Genomic DNA, 18,675 nt, shown 5'->3' with positions numbered 1-18,675 from the left:
GATTCCTGCCCGTCGGCTCTACACAGCTATTGCTCTACGAGGAGACAGGAAAAACCATTTTTTGCTGCTCATAGTTTGTATCATCTACATTTTCTGGATCTGTCACTTGAATTGCCTTATACCAACGCCGTTAGTTAATCCTAGGTGCCCAAATATTTTCTTACAAAAAACGGTTCAAATGGCTCTGAGCACTATGGGATCTAACTACTGAGGTCATCAGTCCCCTAGAACTTAGAACTACTTAAACCTAACTAACCTAAGGACATCACACACATCCATGCCCGAGGCAGGATTCTAAACTGCGACCGTAGCGGTCGCGCGGTTCCAGGCTGTAGCGCCTAGAACTGCTCGGCCACCCCGGCCGGCTTTCTTATATATGCTGCAATCTGGTTGTAGCTTTGGTGCGGGAAGGCCATTTCTAGTTAGTTTTATATTGTTTTGTTGATTATTGAGACGTGATTTGGCACGCGTTATTGGACTAAAATCGGATGAAACAGTGAGGAACTTCCAGGTCTGTTTCGTCGACTGCAGTATTTGGCTTCGTCAAATGGATGGTATAACCATTTTTGAACCACTCGTCTTCCCAAAGACAAAGCCAATACAGTTGTTTCGTACTCGCGCCCTCAAATTACTTTATCCGCAAACTGTGAAGTGTTTCTTAAAGGTATAATTCTTTGTGTAAATCACTCTTATTGTAATAATTTTACAGCCTAGCTTGCTTAAGAGGACAACCGTCTTAATTGTCTTCATTTTTAAAAACGAATAATGTTTATTTTTTCTTCTCATTCTTCTTATTCTTTATCTTCCTCCTCCATTCCAGAAGAAGAAGAATAAGCCCACTGTATCGTCAAATAATTGAATATATAAACCTTTAAATTGTTATGCATTTGCAAATTACAAGGTCAACCCGATTCATATTAATGAACAATTTGGCAATATGAAGAGGTTGAAATGTCATTTAAAGTCAAATTTTAAGAATAGTCTTCTCATTAGTTTGTATTTGTTTCTCATCGTTTCGTCACAACATCATCTAATGAAATTATTCAAAAGTTTCAAAGAAATCTAAACAAAAAACTTATACTGCGCTTGCTTCTAAGAAATTTCTTGTTTGGTCTTCGGAAGCGAGCACTTTGGTTTATTCATGCGGCGCTTACTTAGTGATACTGTTAAGAATGGATTACTTACAACAAACATCTCTCATATTGCATACAGTGGACGTTGCATTGAATTTGTAATCAAACTCCTGCATCATAATATCGCTCACTGCAAGTGATTCAGCATGCTCCGTTGCAAGTAAACATGACATTTGAGAAAAGACTCATTGTTCACTGGTTGTCAGAATTCAAGGGAAGACGAGTTCATTCTGCAGTCACGAAACTACTTTATGGAAACTCATTTGTTATCGTGAACTGGTGGCAGTCTGTGTTCGTACTTTCCTGATCGTAAATCCAATTTTCGCGTCTTGAAATAGTTTTCCCCCCTCATGTTCCCCTTTCACTGACGAAAAAGATAATGTCTGGAAATAAAAGACTTACCAGTAGTGAATATTAATGTATTAATCATAATATTCCGGTGTTTCAACTAAATACAGCAGTGAATCTACATTGGCGTCCAAAATCAAAGCAACAAACCGCTATTTCCCCGTCCTGTCCCTAATTCACGACATAATCATACACACTGTCATCAGATGTCCGTACGATCGTGTTTTTCAGGGAAGATGCCATTTCGGTCAACGGACAACCACGCGAACGATGACACTAGGGCACCTATCAAACGGGACATTGTTTGCCGCATAGTCTCACATCCACAATCGCTGTGTACACAGTCACATACGGTGCAATATGGCACACAGAAGACGCCTACCAGACTATCTGCGGTGGAGGGCTATAGGAAGAATGGAAGCAGGAAATTCGCACACTGACGTGGCCCGATGGCTTAATGTGAATCGTTCTGTTATTTCTCAGATGTGGCCACAGTTTATAGAAACCGAAACTGTTTCCCGAAGACCAGTTCAGGAGCGACCACGTGTGGCATCGAAAAGAGAGGACTGTTATTTGGCTATAAGGGCACGATGATGCCGCCTTAGTACTGCACGGCAACTGGCATCTGATCTCGCAGCATCCACTGGACGTGCACTGCGTACAGAAGGCTTCGGCAGAGTGGCATTTATTGTCGGGGATCTGCTGTATGTGTACCTGCGACCCGTCTTCGAGTGTTAAAATGTTCAAATGTGTGAGAAATATTATGGGACTTAACTGCTATGGTCATCAGTCCCTAAGCTTACACACTACTTAACCTAAATTATCCTAAGGACAAGCCGGCCGCGGTGGCCGTGCGGTTCTGGCGCTGCAGTCCGGAACCGCGGGACTGCTGCGGTCGCAGGTTCGAATCCTGCCTCGGGCATGGGTGTGTGTGATGTCCTTAGGTTAGTTATGTTTAAGTAGTTCTAAGTTCTAGGGGACTTATGACCTAAGATGTTGAGTCCCATCGTGCTCAGAGCCATTTGAACCAACCTAAGGACAAACACACACACCCATGCCCGAGGGAGGACTCGAACCTCCGTCTTCGCGTGGAGTCGTCAACATACCACTCGGACACTCGAGCAGTGGGCCAACGTTCTTTTCACAGATGAGTCCCGATTTGATCTGGAGAGTGATTCTCAACGGATTTACATCTGAAGGGAATGTGGAACACGATTTCGGGACCCAAAAATTGTGGAAAGAGGATCCCTAATGGTGTAGGCAGGAATCATGTTGACCACTCGAACACCTCTTCATAAAATTTTATGGTTGAATCGGCAAGGTTTAACTGCTGTCAGATATTTTGATGAGATCGTGGGGTCTCATGTGCCTTTGTTGCGAGATACTGTGCGACTAGACTCGTTCTGATGGACGATGATGCTCGTCCTCACAGACCACGGGTGGTTGACGTTTCTTGGAAACGGAAGATACTGCATGCATGGCGTGGCCTGCTCCATATTTGAATCCCATAGAGCATGTCTGGGATGCACCAGAGAAATGGGTTGCATCACGCCAGCATTCACCAACCATTCTCCAAGACGTGTGCCCCGTCGTTGTCAGGCCTGTATTGCTACCAGAGGTGGTTACGCCCCACACCGTGCACATTAACTAGGTGTCAGAACGTGTATGCAAATCAGTTAAGTTGAAAGAAAAGAAGAACATTTTTGTCTACTGTTATGCATATTACAGTTGTTTACGTTCTGTATTCATTACATTGTTTTTACTTTACTATCACCTGTTCATACTATTTTGTGGCAAAATAAACGCAGTCTTATAAAATTTCCGTTTGTTGCTTTAATTTTGGACACCATTGTAGATAGATGATAAGCGCTGAGCCCACTCGCATCTTTCGCCCTTAGTAATCTCGATATTTTCGGGTTATTACAGTTTCTACAGCAGATTACGAAAAAAGTGTGTAATACAGGACAGCGCTTCTCTGTTCTCTAATGTAATCAGTTCTGTAATCATTTTCGCTTTCATGTGTTGCTGTTATCTGCGGTGTAAGCGAAAAAGATAATCCTTCTCGAATCTTTCACTTATCAAAGTGCCATGGCTTTAGTAATGTTTATTTTAAGCAACTAATGAGCCCCCGTCTTTGTTAGTGTCTAAACTAAATGTTACATTATGCAGTATCTCTATCGAAAATGTTGCAAGCTGTACTTCTCTATTCGGAAGAATGAACAAAACACATTGCTGTCTTCTATTTTCCTAAGTCATTTAAGCCCATTACCTGTATGACTCCAGCAAAAAGGTCGATGTTCTTCTTGTTCCCTATCCTTGTCAAACTAAGCTTATTCTCCCTCTCTCTCTTTGTATGAGACGTTGTACACAAACATTTCCTTTTTAGGCTACTTCGCTCCTGTTGAACGCTGGGGTTCTCTTCGATTCCGCGACTGTAGAAATCACGTTGTTTTTAGGCGAAGGACTCCTCGAGCCATTTCGGAGCGCATTTTCATCCGGAAAGGGAGTTTCTTGAAGGTTATTCAGTAGAGAGCGGAAAATCTGAGGGTGCAAGATCAGTTGAAGAGGTTGGGTGCGGAATGACTTCCTAACCCAACTGCTGTGAAGTTCTTTTGTCACTGTAGCAGATTGCTGGCGGGCGTTATCATGGAGTAGCTTCACTTCACGCAGTCTCCCTAGTCGTTGTTCTTGTATTGAGTCTACAAGACGTCTCAGTTGTTGACAGTAAATGTCAGCAGTGATAGTTACTCCTCGGGGAAGCAATTCGTAGTACATCACAGCGTCGCCGTTCCACCAGATGCATAACATTACCTTTTGTGGATGCACTTACGTCTTTGTGCGGGGAGTCGCTGCTTTGTTTGGGCTCAACCACTCCTTTCTTTTTCTTATGTTAGTATGAAGACACCATTCATCGTTACCAGTAACGATACAAGACAGGAATGGTCGGTGTTGTTCACGAGCCAGTTGATGACGAGCAAGCAGATATGCAGTCACCCGCTGATTTTTGTGATTTTGGCTTACAGCACGCGGTATCCATACACCCGATTTTTGAACCTTTCCCACCGCATGCAAATGTCACGTGATGGTGGAATGATCACAGTTCATCACATCTGTCAGTTCTCGAGTACGGTGACGTGGATCATTGCAGATTAATACGGGTAAACGACCTTCAACAAACCCCGAAGGCCTTCCTGAACGTGGAGAGTCACTAACGTCAAGACGAACCTCCTGAAAACGAGCAAACCGTTTTCTAGCCGTGCTCTGTCCAGTGGCGTTATCCCCATACAGGCACATGTGTTTCTGGCTGCTTCCGCTGCTGTCACCCCTCTGTTGAACTCAAGCTGGGGAATATGTCACAATGTTCCGATTTCTCCACTTGACATTACATTTTCTAGTGCCCACAGCTTCACTCGCGATCTCCAAATGACAAAATGACAACATGTACAAAAAAACAGTAACAGTGAATTAAAAATGACAATCGATAAATAAACCCACAGCAAAGGGAATACCAGCATGCAAAACAAAAATGCTACGAACTTATGCACCGACCTAATACTTACACATTAACACTCGTGCTTGGGATTTTGCAGGTTATCGTAAGGTTCTCCGTAAAAGTTATTTCATTTTATTGACGATTAGAGGTTCCATAGGTTTTCATTCAGTCATATATCTGAGAGAGTGGCCTGTGTGATAGTGCATTCGCTGTCATTTGAGTGAGATGGCGTATTTTTAGCGTTTTGGAAAACAATGAATACAAACTTTACAGATGTAAGTGATTGTTCCTGTGTGCTCCAAAATTCGCTATGTGAAGAGAGCAAGCTATTTTCTTCAGGAATGGTGTTACCGAAACCCTTGTTGATCTGAAGGTACACCATGCAGAGAGGGATTTGTTATGGGTGCAGGAGAGAGGCATTCACGCCTGTTGCAGCTATTCTTTCCCTTTACTGTCTCTTCAACTGTCTTCATCAGTCACTCACATCATGGTATGCTCAACCATTCTATCTTCAATGCATTATGTTCTTTGTTAGGCATTTTTATTCTTTTTGACTTATTACTGGGCGTCTTCAATCCGTCCTAAATTAGTCCATTCCGAGCGTGGTGACGCAGGGTAAGGCTCATATTCCCGAGGACGGTGGTTCAGATCTCCACAAATGTGATTGCCAAGATGGTTTGTTTCAAAGGGCACGGCCGTCTCCCAATCCGGACTTGTGCTCCCGAGCACCATTACTTCGTTTTCTGTGTGCGTATAACAGCCATCAGCTAGGACTCGATCCATTTACACTGTCCAGTCGCATTGACGTGACCACCCGTCAAAACCTGAATTACCTCCTTTGCAGCGCAGTAGGTGCAGGAACAGAGTCAGTGAGGTTCTGGAAGGTACGGACAGTGACGTGGAACCATGCCGTCTCCAGTGCCATGGCTAGCTGCGCTCGGTTTCTCGGTTGAGGATACATGGTTCGAACAGCCCAGTGGAGGTGGTCCCACAGATTCTCGAATGGGTTTTAATCCGGGGAGTTTGGTGACCAATGAAGTACGGTAAACTCATCCTGGTGCTCTTCGAACCACGCACGCACAATGCGAGCTGTTCGACATGTTGCATTGCCCTGCTGATAGAAGCCGTGCACCGAGGAAAAACGAACTGTTTGTAGGGGTGGAAATAGTCCCCAAGGATAGATGTATACTTGTGTTGATCCAGTCAAGGAATGCCACGAAAACATTCCCAAACCATAACGATCCGTCTTGTTGACAGTGTGTTTGCTTACAGGTATTTCACGCCGAACAAGCCAACAGCCGTCTGTCCAATGAAGCATAAAACGTGTTTTTTCTGGGAAGGCCACTGTCGGCACTCAGCGGACGTCTAGCTACGATACTGGCGTGCAAATTCCAGCCTTCGTCGCCGATGAACATCAATCAACATGGGTGAAAGTACCAGGCGTCTGCTGCGGAGGTCCATACGCAACAACGTTCGCTGAACTGTCGTTGAGGAGACACTGTTGGTAGCCCCTTGGTTCTTCTGGGTGGTCAGTCGCTCAACAGTTGCACGTCTATTCTCCCCTGCACACTCCGCGACTGTCGTTCACTCCTGTCATCTACAGCCTGTGCTGCACCACAGTTACTTCGGCGCCGGCTTTCTATGGCGTCGCCGGCCAGTGTGGCCGAGCGGTTCTAGGCGCTTCAGTCTGGAACCGAGCGACCGCTACGGTCGCAAGTTCGAATCCTGCCTGGGGCATGGATGTCTGTGATGTCCTTAGGTTAGTTAAGTTTAAGTAGTTCTAAGTTCTAGGGGACTGATGACCTCAGCTGTTAAGTCCCATAGTGCTCAGAGACATTTGAACCATTTTTTCTATGGCGTCATTTTTCCATGTACGGTTTACTTTAACCATGGCAGCATGCGAACAGTTTACAAAATTAGCCGTTTCTGAAATGCCTCCACCCTTGTCCCGAAATCCAATGATCATGCCCTTTGGGACGTCAGATAAATCGCTTCGTTTCCGCACTACGACAATGACTGCACTGTTTTCCCGCGTTCTCCCGACACGCTTTGTACAGGGTGCCACTCCTGAGAGTCGTCAGGCGCATTTTCTCTGGTGTTTCGGCAGATATTTGCAATTTGGTTTTTGGAACGTGTAGTTGGAGTCAGATCCAACAAATATTGCTCATCACGTCTTTCATGCGACGTCCAGTGTCGACAGAAAGCGTTCCTTTGTTACCTGTCACAAACAAAATGATTTTTAAAGTGGAATTTTACGTGCCCATTCGACAGAGCGGTCCAAAATTAGTGTAGTGCGATATTATTTTTACCGATATGTATTAACAGGACCAGTAATACACGATGAATACCGAGTACTCCAGCAGCATCAGCATCGCCCTGTCCCGTGCTACCTGCTACCGCCATATCGGAGCGTGCTGCTCAGTCGCTGCTAAGCACCGGTTATTCCTTGTGTTTTACTGTTCCTGTTAATACATATCGGCAAAAAGAATATTGCAGTAGACTAATATGGTAGCGCTCTGTCGAAATGGCACGTAGAATTTCAATTTAAAAATACACTACTGGCCATTAAAAAGGCTACACCACGAAGATGACGTGCTACAGACGCGAAATTTAACCGACAGGACGAAGATGCTGTGATATGCAACAGATTAGTTGTTCGGAGCAGGCACACAAGGTTGGCGTCGGTGGCGACACATACAACGTGCTGACATGAGGAAAGTTTCCAACCGATTTCTCATACACAAAAAGCAGATGACCGGCGTTGCCTGGTGAAACGTTGTGGTGATTCCTCGTGTAAGGAGGAGAAATGAGTACCATCACGTTTCCGACTTTGATAAAGGTCGGATTGTAGCCTATCGCGATTGCGGTTTATCGCATCGCGACATTGCTGCTCCAATGACTGTTAGCAGAATATGGAATCGGTGGGTTCAGGAGGGTAATACGGGACGCCGTGCTAGATCCCAACGGCCTCGTATCACTAGCAGTCGAGATGGCAGGCATCTTATCCGCATGGCTGTAACGGATCGTGCAGCCACGTCTCGATCCCTGAGTCAACAGATGGGGACGTTTACAAGACAACAACCATCTGCACGAACAGTTCGACAACGTTTGCAGCAGCATGGACTATCAGCTCGGAGACCATGGCTGCGGTTACCCTTGACGCTGCATCACAGACAGGAGCGCCTGCGATGGTGTACTCACTGACGAACCTGGGTGCACGAATGGCAAAACGTTATTTTTTCGGATGAATCCAAATTCTGTTTACAGCATCATGATGATCGCATCCGTGTTCGGCGACATCGCGGTGAACGCACATTGGAAGCGTGTGTTCGTCATCGCCATACTTGCTTATCTCCCGGCATGATGGTATGAGGTGTCAATGGTTACACGTCTCGGTCACCTCCTGTTCGCATTGACGGCACTTTGAACAGTGGACGTTACATTTAAGATGTGTTACGACCCGTGGCTGTACCCTTCATTCGATCCCTGCGAAACCCTACATTTCAGCAGGATAATGCACGACCGCATGTTGCAGGTCCTGTACGGGCCTTTCTGGATACAGATAATGTTCGGTTCCTGTTTCTGGTATCTGTATTGATTTTTATAGAGGAGGTTTTAGTTCTCCAAAAGCGTCATAATACATAAGAATAAAACATGTTCCATAATTCTACAATAGATTGACGTCAACAATATAGGCCTACATTTACGTGTACGACTACAATAAACTGCTGCTGGAAGGGGAGCTGATTCTCTCACATTATCTCTCTAGAATCTTACAGGTATTTCATCTAGTCGTGATGCCTTTCCACTACAAAGCGACTGTAGTTGTTTTTGAATTCCGCTATCAGTTATTTCAGTATCTGCTATTTCGAAGTTCGTACGAACATTGAAATGAGGGATTTTATTACGATTTTTTTGCGGCGATGCAATTTCAGAAAACCGAATTCAGCATTTCGGCCTTCTCACTGTCATTTTTCATTTCGTTATTGTTGTTGTCCCTAAGTGACTGAACAGATGATTTCGAACCTCTTATTGCTTATTGGTTTTGCATAAAACCAAAACCTTTTAGGGTTTTTAATCAGGTCGGCTGACAAATTTTACTTTCAGTCATTGAACGCTGCTCTCATTGCTCTCCTTACGTTCATTTTCTGTTCGTTCAGCTTTTGTTTGTAGGTTTTAACTTCTCTTGAACCAGTGATGAGGTTCGCATTGTTTATCCAGCAGTTTTTTCCTACACAGCTATTAAACCATAGTGGGTCTTTCCCATCCCTTAAGACCTTGCTCGGAACATATTTATTGAACAATGCTTTTGAATTTTTTTCTATTTGTGCCCTACATCTTCGTCCTTAACACTGAATATTTGATGCTGACTACACAGATAATTTGCAATTTGTATCCTGTCACTCTTAATGAGCAAAAATATTTTCCTACCTTTCTCAACAGCCCTTGTAATACCCGTAGTCATAAATACCATCACAACCTTAAAATCACTGACCCTCATCCACGTTACCTGATTCGAGAAGTTTAGGTGTGTTTGTTGCTAGGATATCGAAGACGTTACCTTCATGAGTTGGTTCTCTATTTATCTACTGGAAGAAATTTTCAGAAAAGACATTCGAAATAATGTTACACGAATCCCTGTCTCTGGTACCAGTTTTGACAGCATGATTCTCTCAGTCCGTATCGGTCCATACCTGGAAAGTTGAAGTCACCCTTTATAACAATAGCATGATCAGGAAATCTGTTCACGTAATTCTGTAATTTCTGTCTGAAGCGCCCTGCTACTACAGTTCCTAACGCAGGCCGTTTTTAAAAGCATGCAATCATCATTTTTGACTCATCTTTGATTCTTAACTTCATCAAGTTAATTCACATTCGGAATGCGTGATAACCTTGCTAGATATTATCTAATTCTTTACTGCAATAAATACCCCGCCACCATTCGTGACTAACCTATCCTTACGATAAATATTCCAGTCTGAACTCAGCAATTAGTTGCTGTTCACTTCCGCTTTCAGCCAGCTTTCTGTTCATAATACTACCTGGGCATTATAACCTTTAATAAGCGAGACTAATTCTGGCACCTTACCAGGGCAGTTTACTTACATCATGTAACCTTTTCTATTTCCCATCTGCTGAGACGAGCATACTTTGAGGATAGTGTGGCAGATGTATATTCGATTTTGGCAGGTACATCATCTTTGATCCCAAGGGAGGGTTCCTCTAACGTGACAAAGAAAGCCCGCCACATGTACACCGCTACCCTAATAGATGCTTCCTGGGTGTACTGCATGCCTGACCGAATATGTGGAACCCTGAAACTATGCACACGACAGCGGACGATCGCATCCGATACCACCGCAGAATCGTCTGAGACTCTGGCTTATACCTTCCATTCTGCTCCATACTAGAGGACCATGGAAGGCGTTTCATATCCATTCATCCTTTCATGTGAACAATGAATGACATTCCAGCAGCGTAGCCGGCCGCAGTGGCCGAGCGGTTCTGGGCGCTACAGTCTGGAACCACGTGGCCGCTACGTCGCAGGTTCGAATCCTGCTTCGGGCATGGATGTGTATGATGTCTTTAGGTTAGTTAGATTTAAGTAGTTCTAAGTTGTAGGGGAGCAGTTGAGTCTCATAGTGCTCAGAGACATTTTTGAACCGCGATCCACCCTGGCTACGATGCTACAGATAGCGAGATTTGCTTGCACCCCGCCTGTGAAGTTAGCTGTCTTCACCATACCATCCATCCTCCTGAGGATGACCTTAGAACCCAAGCGGCAGGCGTCATTTGTCCGACATGAGCCTCGATTTACAGCCGGTTGCACTCAGTGCGCTCGATATCCGCCGGCAAGGCCTGCACCACATTTCTGACGAGATCTCCCAGCAAACACAAGTGCACGCTGGCGCTCTTTCCTGACCTGCCTGTTGTTTCCCTGAGGGACTCCATTACTTGCCTAACGCTGGAGCTCCATATGACGATCATACCAATCCTCTGCACTTATCCTGATTGGCTAGGAAAATCGGCCACTGGTCCAACAGCTGGCGTTCCGTGCTAGCTGAGAAGTATTATCGAGACTGGGTAGCATTCAATTTACCTCTTGCCAAGGCTTAAAGAACCAGCACTGCGGCCTGTTCCCACTGCCTTACGCCCAAACACACGTGTACCCACCACTGTCCACCACTCACTCTGGAGTGAAGACAGACCAGTCTGGAGTTGCGTGTCGGAAGTCGCAGCGACAACTGTATCAACAGGTGATTCAACGGCACCAAAGGTGTCCGAAGTCTTGGCTGCGATGCCTCGATGTCGCCGCAGCTTTGAGCAGTAGCCAGTATTCTGCTGACCGTCGCCTACGCAGCTTCGAAAAGTTTACGGACAGTGGCCACTTCCCTTCGTGTGCCCACACAACAAGCACATGCCATATCCACACCGTACTTTGTAAATAAAACTGTATGAAATAAAAAAGTACTGACAAAACAGTCTGGACTAGAATGAGATTTGTCACTCTGCAGCGGAGTGTGTGCTGATATGAAACTTACTGGCAGATTAAAACTGTGTGCCGGACCGAGACTCGAAATCGGGGCCTTTGCCTTTCGCGGGCAAGCGTTCTACCAACTGAGCTACCCAAGCACGACTCACGCCCCGTCCTCACTGCTGTACTTCTGCCAGTACCTCGTCTCCTACCTTCCAAACTTAACAGAAGCTCTCCTGCGAACCTTGCAGAACTAGCACTCCTGAAAGAAAGGATATTGCGGAAACATGGCTTAGCCACAGCCTGGGGGATGTTTCCAGAATGAGATTTTCACTTTGCACTGACATGAAACTTACTGGCAGATTAAAACTGTGTGCCGACTCACGCCCCGTGCTTGGGTAGCTCAGTTGGTAGAGCGCTTGCCCGCGAAAGGCAAAGGTCCCGAGTTCGAGTCTCGGTCCGGCACACAGTTTTAATCTGCCAGTAAGTTTCAGTCTGGACTAGCTAGGATAGAACAAGCAGACCTCCGCAAAAGAATTACGGGAGTGTAGCGTTACAAAATATAAACAATAAGAATAAACGATCTCTAAAATCTGATCTGTACGGCTCTCACAGTAGCCTAAGATTGCGAGATCAGAAAGCTCTTGACAGAGTATTAAATTTCTCTGCTGACAACAGATGTATCAACAGCTATTTGTCAATATAGACTTCACTTTCGCAGAAGCTGCTGCAGCAAATAAATACCATTGTTCTAAATGTAAATAAACAATAGTCTGTCAGGCAAAAACTCAGTTAATATTCACTTCTTGTCAGAAGTTTGCTTAGGAAAAAAAAGGCATTGGACGAAACTAAACGCTGTGTACTAACACAAACTGTTGACTCTACCGTTGCTGGACGCTCCTGCTCCTGGGTGTTCCTTCCGAGGCTGTGCATAGCTTTTTGATATGCAGCGATAAATACTGAATCCACCCCATCATCATCTTACACCGTCTCCTCGTTTTCAATTGGGCTGATTTCTTTTGGGCAACTATATAGTTTCTCCCCATAATGTTCGATCTTCTCACTTTAGTTTCTACGTCCATTGCCTATTTACCTTTTCCATCTCTAATCACTGTGCACCTCGTTCTGTGCTCCCTGGAAGGACTATTAGTCCGTGTGCAGTATCTTATTTCCGTCTTGCGTCTCTCTCATGGCAGCTTTCTGCCATCTATTCTTCTTTAGTTTCTCTGGACTTCCGAGTAATTGCATTCTTAAATGAACTACATTGCTGCTGTTCACTTATAACTTATGTACATCTTTGTCTTTTCTGTATTAATTGTGGTCTCTCATCTGTTACCAATTGCTATCTTATTTCTCCCTTTTTCGGTCCTAGTACTTTTTCTTTTGCATTTACATTTCTTTTAAGGCAGGTGCATAGGTTTTCCACAACAGTATCACCCTGAAGTGTTGTTTTCGTTTGTCACGTGTTCTTCCAAGAGTGTTTAAGTATCTTGTCTAAGTCCCAATGTCACAGGTACTTCTTACATTTTAACAGGCATTTCATTAGTACTAAGCTGTGGTATCTGTTAACGGCAGCACGTGGATAACTCTTGCAGTCGTTAAATTGATTTATGAATCTCTACTTTACCGATATATAGTCAATCTTATGTCTTATTTGATCGCTGAGTATCTTCTGTATGTACTTCCTTCACAAATGGTTCTCGAAAAGTGTATTCGCAGCGACTAACTCGTGCCCAGCACAGAATTCTTTTAAGTAGTCTCCTCTCGTTCGCTTTTTGAGACCGAGCTGTCCCACTATTTTCTGTTCCTTACCTACACGGGCTACTGTATTTCAGTCTCCCATTTTGATTAAATTATCATGAGTTGAATTTCACAGCCTTATGCATCTCTGGTTGACATGCGTAGTTGTTATATTACAGTATATGATGGCTGTCCATTCAGTGTCATCATCAGTGTTCTTTCTGTTTGCTGCGGGCAGTACCTTACTCTGTTACCAGTTTTCGTATTCGTTACAATCCATACTTTGCGCTTCTCTTTTCTGACCCATTATGAAAAGTCCTATGATCGCCATTCCATAGATCCTCCTGCTCTGGACATCAACTCTCTCTGATTTCTAAAATATCTACTTGCATAGCTGTAGATGTTCTACTTTTACGTATCATCCTAATTAGAGTTCTATTCTTGTCTGATAGCTTCTGTCTAGTAGTCGCGCTCGTATATCTAAATGGGGGATTATTTCACTTCCGGAATATTTGACCCGTGAGGAAGCCATCAAGACGTTTCTAACAGATAACTGGGTGTAATAAGGAAAGATAATGTGGTGGTTTCCCACTGCCTTCCGCATATGATACTGTGGCTGTTAACGCTGAGTGGGTGCGACAGTGTATGAAGTGCTCAAACCCCAATAACATTGTCTTGTACCGATCCATTGTTGTTATTCCTTCATTATTGTTTCAGCTAACAGAATGATAAGTTGTGTTGTTATGGTCCAATTGGGCAGCCGTTATACAAAATAAACAGCTAGTGTGTGTGCTCCCTGCCGCCGTTGGATAAGCAGCTGCAGCAGCAAGTCGTATACTCCTAGCTCACTCATTTGTTACATAGTTTAATTCTTAATTTCTTTGCGTGTTTTTGGTACTTGCATTGTTTAATTCATAAATTTCTGGCGTATTATAGTATTTGAGAGTTGTAGCATCGCGTTTTAGTACCTGAATAGTGTAAATTCGCGTAGTCGTCTGTCAACTGTTTTTGTTTTGAACGGCCAGTGTCGGTTGGTCACAGTCAGTGTGCTCCCTGCCGCCGTTGGATAAGCAGCTGCAGCAGCAAGTCGTATACTCCTAGCTCACTCATTTGTTACATAGTTTAATTCTTAATTTCTTTGCGTGTTTTTGGTACTTGCATTGTTTAATTCATAAATTTCGGGCGTATTATAGTATTTGAGAGTTGTAGCATCACGTTTTAGTACTCGAATAGTGTTAAATCGCGTAGTCTCCTTCCGCCGCCGAGCAGTGTGTCAGCAGTGCACAAGTGGCAGCATTACTGCATTTACTAGGCAATCTTGTATTTTAATAACCGCTTCAATTTTGTGTCGTTTAGTTTGCGCTCTCTGTAGATTAGTTCAGACGTTCTTTGCACAGTTTTTAGCATGGATAGGGACTGCAACTGCTGTGTTCGGATGCAGGCTGAGTTGGCATCCCTTCGCTCCCAGCTTCAGGCAGTGTTGGCTTCGGTCACACAGCTTGAGGCTGTTGCCAATGGGCATCACTGTGGGGGTCCGGATGGGGGTTTGTCGGGGACGGCCAGCTCGTCCCACGCATCCCCCGATCGGACTACGACTGTGGTTGCCCGGGATACTGCCCGCATTGAGGCTGATCCCTCACCTGTGGTAGAGTGGGAGGTCGTCTCAAGGTGTGGCAGGGGGCGAAAGACATTCCGGAGGGCTGAACGGAAGGCCTCTCCAGTTTGTCTGACGAACCGGTTTCAGGCTCTGTCTCAGGCTGATACTGATCTTCAGCCTGACATGGCTGCTTGTCCTGTTCCAGAGGTTGCCCCTCAGTCTGCAAGATCCGGGCAGTCGCAGAGGGTGGGCTTACTGGTAGTTGGGAGCTCCAACGTCAGGCGCGTAATGGGGCCCCTTAGGGATATGGCAGCAAGGGAGGGGAAGAAAACCAAAGTGCACTCCGTGTGCATACCGGGGGGAGTCATTCCAGATGTGGAAAGGGTCCTTCCGGATGCCATAAAGGGTACAGGGTGCACCCATCTGCAGGTGGTCGCTCATGTCGGCACCAATGATGTGTGTCGCTATGGATCGGAGGAAATCCTCTCTGGCTTCCGGCGGCTATCTGATTTGGTGAAGACTGCCAGTCTCGCTAGCGGGATGAAAGCAGAGCTCACCATCTGCAGCATCGTCGACAGGACTGACTGCGGACCTTTGGTACAGAGCCGAGTGGAGGGTCTGAATCAGAGGTTGAGACGGTTCTGCGACCATGTGGGCTGCAGATTCCTCGACTTGCGCCATAGGGTGGTGGGGTTTCGGGTTCCGCTGGATAGGTCAGGAGTCCACTACACGCAACAAGCGGCTACACGGGTAGCAGGGGTTGTGTGGCGTGGGCTGGGCGGTTTTTTAGGTTAGATGGCCTCGGGCAAGTGCAGAAAGGGCAACAGCCTCAACGGGTGCGGGGCAAAGTCAGGACATGCGGGGACCAAGCAGCAATCGGTATTGTAATTGTAAACTGTCGAAGCTGCGTTGGTAAAGTACCGGAACTTCAAGCGCTGATAGAAAGCACCGAAGCTGAAATCGTTATAGGTACAGAAAGCTGGCTGAAGCCAGAGATAAATTCTGCCGAAATTTTTACAAAGGCACAGACGGTGTTTAGAAAGGATAGATTGCATGCAACCGGTGGCGGAGTGTTCGTCGCTGTTAGTAGTAGTTTATCCTGTAGTGAAGTAGAAGTGGATAGTTCCTGTGAATTATTATGGGTGGAGGTTACACTCAACAACCGAGCAAGGTTAATAATTGGCTCCTTTTACCGACCCCCCGACTCAGCAGCATTAGTGGCAGAACAACTGAGAGAAAATTTGGAATACATTTCACATAAATTTTCTCAGCATGTTATGGTCTTAGGTGGAGATTTCAATTTACCAGATATAGACTGGGACACTCAGATGTTTAGGACGGGTGGTAGGGACAGAGCATCGAGTGACATTATACTGAGTGCACTATCCGAAAATTACCTCGAGCAATTAAACAGAGAACCGACTCGTGGAGATAACATCTTGGACCTACTGATAACAAACAGACCCGAACTTTTCGACTCTGTAAGTGCAGAACAGGGAATCAGTGATCATAAGGCCGTTGCAGCATCCCTGAATATGGAAGTTAATAGGAATATAAAAAAAGGGAGGAAGGTTTATCTGTTTAGCAAGAGTAATAGAAGGCAGATTTCAAACTACCTAACAGATCAAAACGAAAATTTCTGTTCCGACACTGACAATGTTGAGTGTTTATGGAAAAAGTTCAAGGCAACCGTTAAATGCGTTTTAGACAGGTACGTGCCGAGCAAAACTGTGAGGGACGGGAAAAACCCACCGTGGTACAACAACAAAGTTAGGAAACTACTGCGAAAGCAAAGAGAGCTTCACTCCAAGTTTAAACGCAGCCAAAACCTCTCAGACAAACAGAAGCTAAACGATGTCAAAGTTAGCGTAAGGAGGGCTATGCGTGAAGCGTTCAGTGAATTCGAAAGTAAAATACTAGGTACCGACTTGACAGAAAATCCTAGGAAGTTCTGGTCTTACGTTAAATCAGTAAGTGGCTCGAAACATCATGTCCAGACACTCTGGGATGATGATGGCATTGAAACAGAGGATGACAAGCGTAAAGCTGAAATACTAAACACCTTTTTCCAAAGCTGTTTCACAGAGGAAGACCGCACTGCAGTTCCTTCTCTAAATCCTCGCACCAACGAAAAAATGGCTGACATTGAAATAAGTGTCCAAGGAATAGAAAAGCAACTGGAATCACTCAACAGAGGAAAGTCCACTGGACCTGACGGGATACCAATTCGATTCTACACAGAGTACGCGAAAGATCTTGCCCCCCTTCTAACAGCCGTGTACCGCAAGTCTCTAGAGGAACGGAAGGTTCCAAATGATTGGAAAAGAGCACAGGTAGTCCCAGTCTTCAAGAAGGGTCGTCGAGCAGATGCGCAAAACTATAGACCTATCTCTCTGACGTCGATCTGTTGTAGAATTTTAGAACATGTCTTTTGCTCGAGTATCATGTCGTTTTTGGAAACTCAGAATCTACTATGTAGGAATCAACATGGATTCCGGAAACAGCGATCGTGTGAAACCCAACTCGCATTATTTGTTCATGAAACCCAGAAAATATTAGATACAGGCTCCCAGGTAGATGCCATTTTCCTTGACTTCCGGAAGGCGTTCGATACAGTTCCGCACTGTCGTCTGATGAACAAAGTAAGAGCCTACGGAATATCAGACCAGCTGTGTGGCTGGATTGAAGAGTTTTTAGCAGACAGAACACAGCATGTTGTTCTCAATGGAGAGACATCTACAGACGTTAAAGTAACCTCTGGCGTGCCACAGGGGAGTGTTATGGGACCATTGCTTTTCACAATATATATAAATGACCTAGTAGATAGTGTCGGAAGTTCCATGCGGCTTTTCGCGGATGATGCTGTAGTATACAGAGAAGTTGCAGCATTAGAAAATTGTAGCCAAATGCAGGAAGATCTGCAGCGGATAGGCACTTGGTGCAGGGAGTGGCAACTGACCCTTAACATAGACAAATGTAATGTATTGCGAATACATAGAAAGAAGGATCCTTTATTGTATGATTATATGATAGCGGAACAAACACTGGTAGCAGTTACTTCTGTAAAATATCTGGGAGTATGCGTGCGGAACGATTTGAAGTGGAATGATCATATAAAATTAATTGTTGGTAAGGCGGGTACCAGGTTGAGATTCATTGGGAGAGTCCTTAGAAAATGTAGTCCATCAACAAAGGAGGTGGCTTACAAAACACTCGTTCGACCTATACTTGAGTATTGCTCATCAGTGTGGGATCCGTACCAGATCGGGTTGACGGAGGAGATAGAGAAGATCCAAAGAAGAGCGGCGCGTTTCGTCACAGGGTTATTTGGTAACCGTGATAGCGTTACGGAGATGTTTAACAAACTCAAGTGGCAGACTCTGCAAGAGAGGCGCTCTGCATCGCGGTGTAGCTTGCTCGCCAGGTTTCGAGAGGGTGCGTTTCTGGATGAGGTATCGAATATATTGCTTCCCCCTACTTATACCTCCCGAGGAGATCACGAATGTAAAATTAGAGAGATTAGAGCGCGCACAGAGGCTTTCAGACAGTCGTTCTTCCCGCGAACCATACGCGACTGGAACAGGAAAGGGAGATAATGACAGTGGCACGTAAAGTGCCCTCCGCCACACACCGTTGGGTGGCTTGCGGAGTATAAATGTAGATGTAGATGTAGATCTTAGCGTTCAGAGTACATCGGGCGCCCGGTCGTGTGAGTAATATCTCCTTCAGTTTTATTTTGTCACCTTTTATGCACAACAAAATATAATTCGTAAAAAAATGGGTTCATGCCACTCTGCGTAGGGCGAGATCAAACCTGACCGACAACGAGCTTGAATGGCAACGCAGTGAGGATCCAGGCTTCAGTACCGTAGCGGACAACGAAGTCCCT

At 45.1% G+C, this 18,675-nt stretch overlaps 1 protein-coding gene and 1 non-coding gene across 2 annotated transcripts in view; both read left to right on the top strand.

Moving 5' to 3' along the window:
- The window catches only part of LOC126185200 (kelch-like ECH-associated protein 1B), a 461,339-nt gene that overhangs the window by 398,493 nt on the left and 44,171 nt on the right, over positions 1 to 18,675 (top strand). The window lies entirely within an intron of this gene.
- On the top strand, positions 11,841 to 11,915 carry Trnas-cga (transfer RNA serine (anticodon CGA)). Its single transcript has one exon. It is a non-coding gene; the product is annotated as a tRNA-Ser (tRNA).

The sequence above is a fragment of the Schistocerca cancellata genome, chromosome 4 (genome assembly GCF_023864275.1).
Source record: "Schistocerca cancellata isolate TAMUIC-IGC-003103 chromosome 4, iqSchCanc2.1, whole genome shotgun sequence".
NCBI lineage: Eukaryota > Metazoa > Arthropoda > Insecta > Orthoptera > Acrididae > Schistocerca > Schistocerca cancellata.
Note: the sequence above shows the minus strand (reverse complement) of the source record. Positions and strands in the feature narration are given on the sequence as shown.